The sequence below is a fragment of the Loxodonta africana genome, unplaced genomic scaffold, assembly GCF_030014295.1.
Source record: "Loxodonta africana isolate mLoxAfr1 unplaced genomic scaffold, mLoxAfr1.hap2 scaffold_128, whole genome shotgun sequence".
Lineage (NCBI taxonomy): Eukaryota > Metazoa > Chordata > Mammalia > Proboscidea > Elephantidae > Loxodonta > Loxodonta africana.
Window position 1 is genome coordinate 415,972 of NW_026974888.1, and position 11,431 is coordinate 427,402.

The following is an 11,431-nucleotide window of genomic DNA, read 5'->3' on the forward strand; positions in this document are numbered from 1 at the left end:
CCCAAGTGTGTGCAAATAAATTAATTCACTTTAATAGTATAGAAAAAGGTCTGGGAGGCTTGTTTTTACACCAGCCCTGAGAGGCACTTAATTTCAGGTCGCTGAATTGAGCATTGGATCTTGCTAAGTGGTGAAGCGCAGCTCAACCTCGGGGCTTTTCTGAACAAATAACTCTTCTACAGAAACTACTGGTAATTGGAAGGAATGGATTTCGCCTGATTGCCTCTTTGGCCCTGAAAGCAGCAGAAGCCCCCGAGGAGGCGTCTGGGCGCCCTGCTCCTTGCCCCGAAAGGCACCCAGAACATAATGGGAGTGACAGGCTACACTGATCCATTATGGACACACTGCCAGGGCGCAGCCCCACAAGGCCTTCGCAGAGACAGACACTGTGTTTCTGAACGCACTTTTTTAATTCGCGGTTAGTTTGTGCATCAAGGCAAGGAGGAGACAACCGTGAGTGTGCACGTCTGATATCTGTTCCTTTCCCCAACTCGCAGCGAGTAAGGCTTGTCCTTGCTGAGAGGGGTGGAGGGGTGGCTGGAGGTGTTCCAGACCTGCATGCCTAGGCCATCCCCCAGGCAAGGGTTCAAAGGGGAGAGGACGACCTACCTGGGGGGGTGGTTACCGAAGTCTTGGCACTGGTCATACTGGTGGCTGCGGTCCGTCCCCCTGCACCTCTGTGGCTCTGCGGGGCGTACCTGGAGGGTAAGGCGGAGAAGCCCGGTGAACCACGCGGCGCTGGTGCTTATCAGAGGCCGTATGTATTCCGGCGTTGCGGGGCAGCCGGCCAGCTGTCAGGTTTGCTTCCTTGCCATACCTAGTGTGCAGTGCAGAGGGGTCGCCAGAGCATGGCTGGCGCTGCAGGGATTGGTTCCAGGGCAAACTGGAGCCATGGCGGTGCCGCCGGAAGCACCTGGGAACCTGGGGCAGGGAAATAGGGGGTCTCTGCGACTAAGCGATAGGGCACGCGGGTCTAGGCGGGCGTCGAGGCGGGGCCTACCGCACTGGATTCACCTCAGTGGTGCTGGAGCAGTCTGTCGTCCGCGGGCCCTCTGAGACGGCTCCCAGGGCCTTCCAAGATCCACCTGCCCACCGGGTTGTCGCAGGGCAGGTCCACGCCCGAGATGTCGCCCAGGTGGGCCAGCAGCAGCTGCGAGAGCCTTCGATGAGCGTGTTGGTTCCAGTGCACGCCATCTGCCTGCCTGTGCTGCCGGAGTGCCGGAAGTGGAAATTCAAGTCCAGCACGTTGAAGCGGAGCCTGCTGGCCTCAGCGGCGCTGTAGAAGTTGGCCTCCACCACATCATCCCGCAGGCACGAGGTCGGGGGCATGCCCTCAGGCGGGAGGAAACCCCCCGAGACCGTCTCAGCCACTGGCATGGCAGTGTTCCACACCACGAGAGAGGACTCGGGCAGGACCTAGCGAAGGCACCAGAACAGGGTCTCCAGGTTCCTCCTGTAGCTCCACATGGAATCCTGGCCATACCTGGACAGGTCCCAGAGGCAGGAGTTCATGATGACCACGTCTGGGCCGTGCTCGCCCCTCAGCAGCTCCAGCAGGACTTTCTCCACGTACCGGGAGTAGGCGCGCGTGAGGAAGTAGAAGCGCACAAGGTGGTGTGTGGAGCAGAACTCGCGGACTTCGCGGTAGTGGGTCCCGTTGTGCATACGGCCCCACCCGCCGCCGTGCAGCAGCCTGTCCTGCTCGAAGCTCATCTCGCCCTTGGCCTTCAGGGGACTGCTTGAGAGCAGGCAGTCCTTCTGCAGCAGGAGCACCAGGTCCTTGTACACGGCCCTCTGCACCGAGTCCCCCATGACGACCACGAACTTGTTGTGCCGCAGCTGCCGGACTTCGGACGCCCTCACGTGGACCATGGTGGCTGGGTGAAGGTGGCCTAGCTCCTGCCTTCCCTCAGGGCGGGTCCCGAAAGAGCTCTGGACCGAGGGCTGAGGGGCTGCTGCCAGAGACGGAGAGAAGGCAGGCAGGCTGGCTGGCTGGCTGGCGGTTGTGGGGCGGCCGGGCGGGCAGACGGGGGCTGTTTAATGCCGCTGGACTGGCCTGGGCCTGGACGGGGAGGAGAAAGGGGGCAGCGTCCGGGGCCCTGAAAGCCGTCTCGCCAATCCTTAGGCCCACGGTGTGACCTCTGAACCCACGGCCCTGCCCCCGTACCCGGCTTGGCTCCCCCTGCTGGAGGGCAGCGGTGCTGACACTGATGCTGTTGGTCTGGATGGTTGTAGGCTGTTTCCGCCTCAGCCACCACCTGTGCTCCAGGCACTGGGACAAAGTCTGTCCACTGGAAGAACCAGGCCACTTCCAGGGCCATGGCCCAGTCGGTGGTGGATCCACACCCAGGATTTCCAGGCAGTGTAGGCGAGAATACTCAGGAAAACATACTCATCTTAGTTCCACGGTGCTTTCGTCTTTGTTTTCGTTTTGTCTCTCTCTTCCCAATCCCATTGTGAGTACCCCAGCCCTCCTGAGAAATGACAAGAACACATCCCATGACCTGATCACTGTCTTTGTCCCAGGGTAAAGTCTGGAGACCCCTTCTAACACAGTGTTACAACCGGGGTGTGGGAATCCATACCCACAAGGTACTGGCCATGATGGTATCCCCAAGCAGTCCACCCTTCACACTTCCATCTGCACACCCAGTGCTCCTGAGCTGAGGCCTGGCCACCACACAGCTCCTCTGCATTTATCCAGCATTGCCCTTTAGAGAATCGATGCAAAGGAACCCTACGGTATGTAACGTAGGTGGACGTTTTACCCTTCCTGGGCACCACCTTCTGGGCAGTCATTCTGCTTCTCTGGGGATCCCCCCGGGGTGTCCAGTGTAGAACTCCTGCCGTCCACCACCTTTTTGCACTAACAAACGGCCTCTGGTGTGGTTCAAGCAGGGTAAGCTTAGTATGCAACTTCTGGCTCTTACAAATTAGGCTCCTATTACACTTTTGTAGGTGGACTTGTGCAAAAAGAGAGCTCCAGCTCTCAGTAAAAGCCCTGAGCTGCACTTGTCTGCTGGTGTGGTGGTAGAACAATCGTTGCTTTGGGAAATGCTCAGACCCTTTTCCACAGTGGCTCCACCAGCCATTAGATCTGTTAATTTTAACATGCTCACTCCTTAAATTATGACACTATCTTCTGGGTGGCCCAAACCATTAAACATATGACTGCTAACAGAACGATTGACAGTTTGAGTCCACATAGAGGCCCCTGAAGTGAAAGTTCTGGCTATCTACTTCCCAAAGGGCATAAACTTAGAAAACAAAAAAACCTGTGGAGTACATTACTACTCTGCAATATCTGGGGTTGCTATGAGCCAGATGTACTGGTCAGTACTTGCTCCATGTACAATGGTCAGTACTTGCTCCACGTACAATGACTTCCTCTCCATTGAATATAAATGTTGACGTCCTGGCTGAAAGCACCATTCCTAATTCTTACTAAGATGTAGCATGATTTCCTTATCCCTTACATACAACTGTTTGTTTTTACATACTGGTGCTGGATTCCTGGCTGAAATCCAAGGCCTAATTCTCAACAGGATATTGACATCAACTTTGATAAAAGAACCCTTCCCTTCCCTCTCTTTAATATAGATGCCAGTATGGGGCATGGTTCTGTAACAACCATGCCCCATTACTTCATAGGGTGTTGATTTAGTCTCTTGGCTCTGTGAATCATGAACTTCTCTATTAGCAGATTCTGGCTGTAACACTCACGTCATATTCCTTATTAAAAAAATATGTGCATGTAACAAGCTCTGTGAACCCTGGCCTCTTGTCTGCTTGAATAGGATGCTAGCTTTCCAACCGTGCTGCCTTTGACTATTTCATTACCAGAATATGGGTCAAGCTCCTGGCTCTGTGAAACCTGATCTTTTTTGTTATTCTTTTTCCTTTGGATATGGTTGCTAACTTCCTTTTTGTAATAACCATGGCATAATCTTTACTATTATGTCAATATCTTAGTAAAGACATAGATATTGTTTTAAGGTTATGGATATTCCCTTTCTAGCTTTGTTTAAATGACCCTTTTCTCACTAGTACATACAGCTCTTCTTTATGAATCCTGCCTTCATGTTTCTCTGGGTATAGATGCTAATTTCCAGGCCTCACAAGCCATGTATCTTTTTTTAAGTAGGTTATTAAGGCAAATTTCCTTTCATATGGACTCTGACCATCTTTAATCATGAATATGAATACTACCTATCTGGCTGTACTTACTGTGGCCCCCTTTTCCCTTGGCTATGTTTTATGGATGCATTTTTCTGGCTCAATGAACCCTGACCGTCAGTCTCCCAACATAGGAGTTTCTTGACTCTAACAACCACGGCCTGTTTAATACTCAGATCCAGTTTCAGGTTTTTACTCGGATTTGCATTCTTTAAACTCTGTCTTTACGTTTCATAGGATATGGATTCTAGCTCCCTGGCCATGAGAACCATGGGCCATTTTCACTAAAATATGGATGTAGGCTGTTAGCTTTATGAACCCTAATCTGTTTTTGTCCATGAACGTGGTTGCTACTTACCTGCTTGTAGGAAACATAACACAATTCTTAGCACAATTTGAGTCAGACCAGGGCTTTATGAACCCTGATCTTCTCTTAAGTAGTATGTGAATGTAGCTTCCTGGCTTTAAGAAGCATAATGTATCTCTTATTAAAATATGATTTTGGGCTCATGATTCTTTGAACCCTAACCTCCTTTCTCCTTGTATATGGAGGTTGTAACATTGTGCCCCTCACTTTATGTTAGGATTTGGATGAATTCCAGGTTTTATTAATTCTGACCTCTTATTTCTTTGGCTATAAGTGCTAACTTTATGGCTGTAATGACCTTGACTTCAATATTATTACTATATTCTAGGTAAATATTTAGTCTTAGAGCTTGTTTTAACCCATCGTGTTTTTCTTTGGGTATGCATGCTAACCTCTTGACTGTAATAAATATGCCGTATTTACTGCTGCCCATTACTATTGCCATCAAGTGGTTTCTGATGCACAGCAACTCTATAGGAAGGAGTAGAACTGCCACATGGTTTTCAAAGGAGCGTTTGGTGGATTTGAACTGCTGACCTTTTGGTTAGCAGCTGTAACTCTTAAACACTGTGCCACCAGGGTTCCTATTGGGATGTGGATTTAGTTTCCAAGTATACATATCTTGAGTTCTTCTTCAGTTGGATATAGATGCTAATTTCCTGGCTGCAATAACCATGACCTGTTTCTTGCTATGATATTAATGCAGGCTCCTGCTGGTATGAACTTTGGCCTCTTATTTTCCCTTAGATAAGTTTTCTAGCTGTCTGATTCTAATACTCTTTGAAGATTACATAACAGGATATGTATCCACACTACCATCTTTGTTGTTGTTGTTTGGTGCCGTTTAGTCCATTCTGACTCATAGTGACTCTGTGTACAGCAGAATGAGACACTGCCTGTCCCTGCCCCATCCTCAAAATGGCTGCTATGTTTTTTTTAATAATTTTTATTGAGCTTTACGTGAATGTTTACAAATCAAGTCAGTCTGTCACATATAAGCTTATATACACCTTATTCCATACTCCCACTTACTCTCCACCTAATGAGTCAGCCCTTCCAGTCTCTCCTTTTGTGACAATTTTGCCAGTTTCTAACCCTCTGTACCCTCCTATCTCCCCTGCAGACAGGAGATGCCAACACAGTCTCAAGTGTCCATCTGATACAAGTAGCTCACTCTTAGCCACCATCTCTCTCCAACCCATTGTCCAGTCCCTTCCATGTCTGATAAGTTGTCTTCGGGAATGGGATTCCTCTAGTCTTAATCAGACCATTAAGTCTGGTCTTTTTATGAGAATTTGGGGTCTGCATCCCACTCATCTCCTGCTCCCTCAGGGGTTCTCTGTTGTACTCCCTGTCAGGGCAGTCATCGGTTGTGGCCGGGCACCATCTAGTTCATCTGGTCTCAGGATGATGTAAGTCTCTGGTTCATGTGGCCCTTTCTGTCTCTTGGGCTCATGGTTATCTTGTGACCTTGGTGTTCTTCATTCTCGTTTGATTCTGATGGGTTGAGACCAATTGATGCATCTTAGATGGCCACTTATTAGCACTTAAGACCCCAGACGCCACATTTCAAAGTGGGATGCTGAATGTTTTCATAATAGAATTATTTTGCCAATTGTCTTAGAAGTCCCCTTAAGCCATAGTCCCCAGACCCCCGCCATGCTCCACTGATGTTTGAAGCAATCAGTTTATCTCAGAAACTTCTTTGTTTTGGGTCCAGTCCAGTTGAGCTGACCTTCCGTGTATTGAGTATTGTCCTTCCCTTCACCTAAAGTAGTTCTTATCTGCTAACTAATCAGTAAATAACCCTCTCCCACCCTCCCTCCCTCCTCACCTTGTAACCACAAGAGTATGTGTTCTTCTCAGTTTATACTATTTCTCAAGATCTTATAATAGTGGTCTTATACAATATTTGTCCTTTTGCCTCTGACTAATTTCGCTCAGCATAATGCCTTCCAGGTTCCCCCACGTTATGAAATGTTTCACAGATTCGTCATGGTTCTTTATTAATGTGTAGTATTCCATTGTGTGAATATACCACAATTTATTTAACCATTCATCCGTTAATGGGACACCTTGGTTGCTTCCAGCTTTTTGCTATTGTAAACAGAGCTGCAATAAACATGGGTGTGCATATATCTGTTTGTGTGAAGGCTCTTAGTTCTCTAGCGTATATTTCAAGGAGCGGGATTTCTGGGTTGTATGGTAGTTCTATTTCTAACTGTTTAAGAAAACGTTAGATAGATTTCCAAAGTGGTTGTACCATTTTACATTCCCACCAGCAGTGTATAAGAGTTCCAGTCTCTCTGCAGCCTCTCCAACATTTGTTATTTTGTGTTTTTTGGATTAATGCCAGCCTTGTTGGAGTGAGATAGAATCGCATCATAGTTTGAATTTGCATTTCTCTAATGGCTAATGAGCGAGAGCATTTTCTCATGTATCGGTTAGCTGCCTGCATATCTTCTTTAGTGAAGTGTGTGTTCATATCCTTTGCCCACTTCTTGATTGGGTTGTTTGTGTTTTTGTGGTTGAGTTTTAACAGAAACATACAGATTTTAGAGATCAGGCGCTGGTCGGAGATGTCGTAGCTGAAAATTCTTTCCCAATCTGTAGGTGGTCTTTTTAATCTTTTGGTGAACTCTTCAGATGAGCATAGGTGTTTGATTTTTAGGAGCTCCCAGTTATCTGGTTTCTCTTCGTCATTTTTGGTAATGTTTTGTATTCTGTTTATGCCTTGTATTAGGGCTCCTAAAGTTGTCCCTATTTTTTCTTCCATGATCTTTATTGTTTTAGTCTTTAGTTTAGGTCTTTGATCCACTTGGAGTTAGTTTTTGTGCATGGTGTGAGGTATGGATCCTGTTTCATTTTTTTGCAAATGGATATCCAGTTATGCCAGCACCATTTGTTAAAAAGACTGTCTTTTCCCCAATTAACTGACACTGGCCCTTTGTCAATATCAGCTGCTCATATGTGGATGGATTTATATCTGGGTTCTCAGTTCTGTTTCATTGGTTTATGTGCCTGTTGTTGTACCAATACCAGGCTGTTTTGACTACTGTGGCTGTATAATAGGTTCTAAAATCAGGTAGAATGAGGCCTCCCACTTTCTTCTTCTTTTTCAGTAATGCTTTGCTTATCTGAGGCTTCTTTCCCTTCCATATGAAGTTGGTGATTTGTTTCTCCATCACATTAAAAAATGTCATTGGAATTTGGATCGGAAGTGCATTGTATGTATAGATGGGTTTTGGTAAAATAGACATTTTTACTATGTTAACTATCCATGAGCAAGGTATGTTTTTCCACTTAACTAGGTCCTTTTCAGTTTCTTGTAGTAGTACTTGTAGTTTTCTTTATATAGGTCTTTTACATCTTTGGTAAGGTTTATTCCTAAGTATTTTATCTTCTTCGGGGCTACTGTGAATGGTATTGATTTGGTGATTTCCTCTTCGATGTTCTTTTTGTTGATGTAGAGGAATCCAAGTGATTTTTGTATGTTTATCTTATAACCTGAGACTCTCCCAAACTCTTCTACGAGTTTCAGTAGTTTTCTGGAGGATTCCTTAGGGTTTTCTGTGTATAAAATTATGTCATCTGCAAATAGTGATAACCTTACTTCCTCCTTGCCAATCCGGATACCCTTTATTTCTTTGTCTAGCCTAATTGCCCTGGCTAGGACTTCAAGTACGATGATGAATAAGAGCGGTGATAAAGGGCATCCTTGTCTGGTTCCCGTTCTCAAGGGAAATGCTTTCAGGCTCTCTCCATTTAGAGTGATGTTGGCTGTTGGCTTTGTATAGATGCCCTTTATTATGTTGAGGAATTTTCCTTCAATTCCTATTTTGCTGAGAGTTTTTATCATAAAAGGGTGTTGGACTTTGTCAAATGCTTTTTCTGCATCAATTGATAAGACCATGTGGTTTTTGTCTTTTGTTTTATTTGTGTGGTGGATTACATTAATGGCTTTTCGAATATTAAACCAGCCTTGCATACCTGGTATAAATCCCACTTGGTCGTGGTGGATTATTTTTTTGATATGTTGTTGAATTCTATTGGCTAGAATTTTGTCGAGGATTTTTGCATCTATGTTCATGAGGGATATAGGTCTGTAATTTTCTTTTTTTGTGATGTCTTTACCTGGCTTTGTAATCAGGGATATAGTGGCTTCATAGAATGAGCTAGGCAATATTCCATCATTTTCTGTGCTTTGAAATACCTTTAGTAGTAGTGGTGTTAACTCTTCTCTGAAAGTTTGGTAGAACTCTGCAGTGAAGCCATCCGGGCCAGGGTTTTTTTTTTGTTGGGAGTTTTTTAATTACTGTTTCAATCTCTTTTTTGGTATGGGTCTATTTAGTTGTTCTTCTGATTGTGTTAGTTTAGGTAGGTAGTTTTTTCTCAGAATTCATCTGGGTTTGCAATTTCTTCTGGGTTTGCAAACTTGTTAGAGTGTACTTTTTCGCAATAATCTGACATGATTCTTTTAATTTCAGTTGGGTCTGTTGTGATGTGATCCATCTCGTTTCTTATTTGGGTTATTTGTTTCCTTTCCTGTATTTCTTTAGTCAGTCTGGCCAATGATTTATCAATTTTGTTAATTTTTTCAAAGAACCAGTTTTGGCTTTGTTAATTCTTTCAATTGTTTTTCTGTTCTCTAATTCATTTAGTTCAGCTCTAATTTTTATTATTTGTTTTCTTCTGGTGCCCGATGGATTCTTTTGTTGCTCACTTTCTATTTGTTCAAGTTGTAGGGACAGTTCTCTGATTTTGGCTCTTTCTTCTTTTAGTATGTGTGCATTTATCATTACAAATTGACCTCTGAGCGCTGGTTTTGCTGTGTCCCAGAGGTTTTGATAGGAAGTATTTTCATTCTCGTTGCATTCTATGAATTTCTTTATTCCCTCCTTAATGTCTTCTATAACCCAGTCTTTTTTGAGCAGGTTATTGTTCAGTTTCCAAGTATTTGATTTCTTTTCCATAATTTTTGCGTTATTGATTTCCACTTTTATGGCCTTGTGGTCTGAGAAGATGCTTTGTAATATTTGAATGTTTTGGATTCTGCAAATGTTTGTTTTAAAACCTAATATGTGGTCTATTCTAGAGAATGTTCCATGTGCACTAGAAAAAAAAGTATACTTTGCAGCAGTTGGGTGGAGTGTTCTGTATAAGTCAATGAGGTCAAGTTGGTTGATTGTTGTAATTAGGTCTTCCGTGTCTCTATTGAGCTTCTAACTGGATGTCCTGTCCTTCTCCGAAAGTGGTGTGTCAAAGTCTCCTGGTATAATTGTGGAGGTGTCTATCTCACTTTTCAGTTCTGAAAAAGTTTGTTTTATGTATCTTGCAGCCCTGTCATTGGGTGTATAAATATTTAATATGGTTATATCTTCCTGGGCAATTTTTCCTTTTATCATTATGTAGTGTCCTTCTTTATCCTTTGTGGTGGATTTAACGTTAAAGTCTATTTTGTCAGAAATTAATATCGCTACTCCTGCTCTTTTTTGCTTATTGTTTGCTTGATATATTTTTTCCATCCTTTGAGTTTTAGTTTGTTTGTGTCTCTAAGTTTAAAGTGTGTCTCTTGTAGGCAGCATATAGACGGATCGTGTTTCTTTATCCAGTCCGTGACTCTCTGTCTCTTTATTGATGCCTTTAGTCCATTTACATTCAGCGTAATTATAGATAAGCATGTGTTTAGTGCTGTCATTTTGATGCCTTTTTATGTGTGTTGTTCACAATTTCATTTTTCCACTTACTTTTTTGTGCTGAGACATTTTTCTTTGTAAATTGTGTGTTCCTCTTTTTCATAGTATCTGACTTTATGTTTGCTGAGTCGTTATGTTTTTCTTGGTTTTTATTTTGAGTTGTGGAGTTGTTATACCTCTTTGTGGTTACCTTAATATTTACCCCTATTTTTCTAAGTAAAAACCTAACTCGTATTGTCCTATATCGCCTTGTATCCCTCACCATATGGCAGTTCTATGCCACCTGTATTTAGTCCCTCTTTTAGATTATTATGATCTTTTACATATTGACTTCAATGATTCCGCTTTGAGTGTTTTTTTCTTTTTAAAATTAATCTTAATTTGTTTTTGTGATTTCCCTATTTGGGTTGATATCAGGATGCTCTGTTCTGTGACCTTGTGTTGTGCTGGTGTCTGATATTATTGTTTTTCTTATCAAACAATTTCCCCCTTTAGTATTTCTTGTAGCTTTGGTTTGGTTTTTGCAAATTCTCTAAGCTTGTGTTTATCTGTAAATGTCTTAATTTCACCTTCATATTTCAGAGAGAGTTTTGCTGGATATATGATCCTTGGCTGACAGTTTTTCCCCTTCAGTGCTCTGTATATGTCATCCCATTGCCTTCTTGCCTGCATGGTTTCTGCTGAGTAGTCTGAACTTATTCTTATTGATTCTCCCTTGTAGGAGACCTTTATTTTATCCCTGGCTGCTTTTAATATTTTCTCTTTATTTTTCGTTTTGGCAAGTTTGATGATAATATGTCTTGGTGATTTTCTTTTTGGATCAGTCTTAAATGGGGTTCGATGAGCATCTTGGATAGATATTCTTTCGTCTTTCATGATGTCAGGGAAGATTTCTGCCAACAGATCTTCAACTATTCTCTCTGTGTTTTCTGATATCCCTCCCCGTTCTGGGACTCCAATCACATGCAAGTTATTCTTCTTGATAGAGTCCCACACAATTCTTAGGATTTCTTCATTTTTTTTAATTCTTTTATCTGATTTTTTCCAGCTATATTGGTGTCAATTCCCTGGTCCTCCAGAGCTCCCACTCTGCATTCTAATTGCTCAAGTCTGCTCCTCTGACTTTGTATTGCGTTGTCTAATTCTCTAATTTTATTGTTAATCTTTTGGATTTCTGAATGCTGTATCTCTA

The 11,431-nt window shown here is 43.5% G+C and overlaps 1 pseudogene; it reads right to left on the minus strand.

Moving 5' to 3' along the window:
• Window positions 1-1,015: 1,015 nt before the first annotated feature.
• On the minus strand, window positions 1,016-1,882 carry LOC135229191 (PC-esterase domain-containing protein 1B-like; annotated as a pseudogene).
• Between the last annotated feature and the right edge of the window lie 9,549 nt (window positions 1,883-11,431).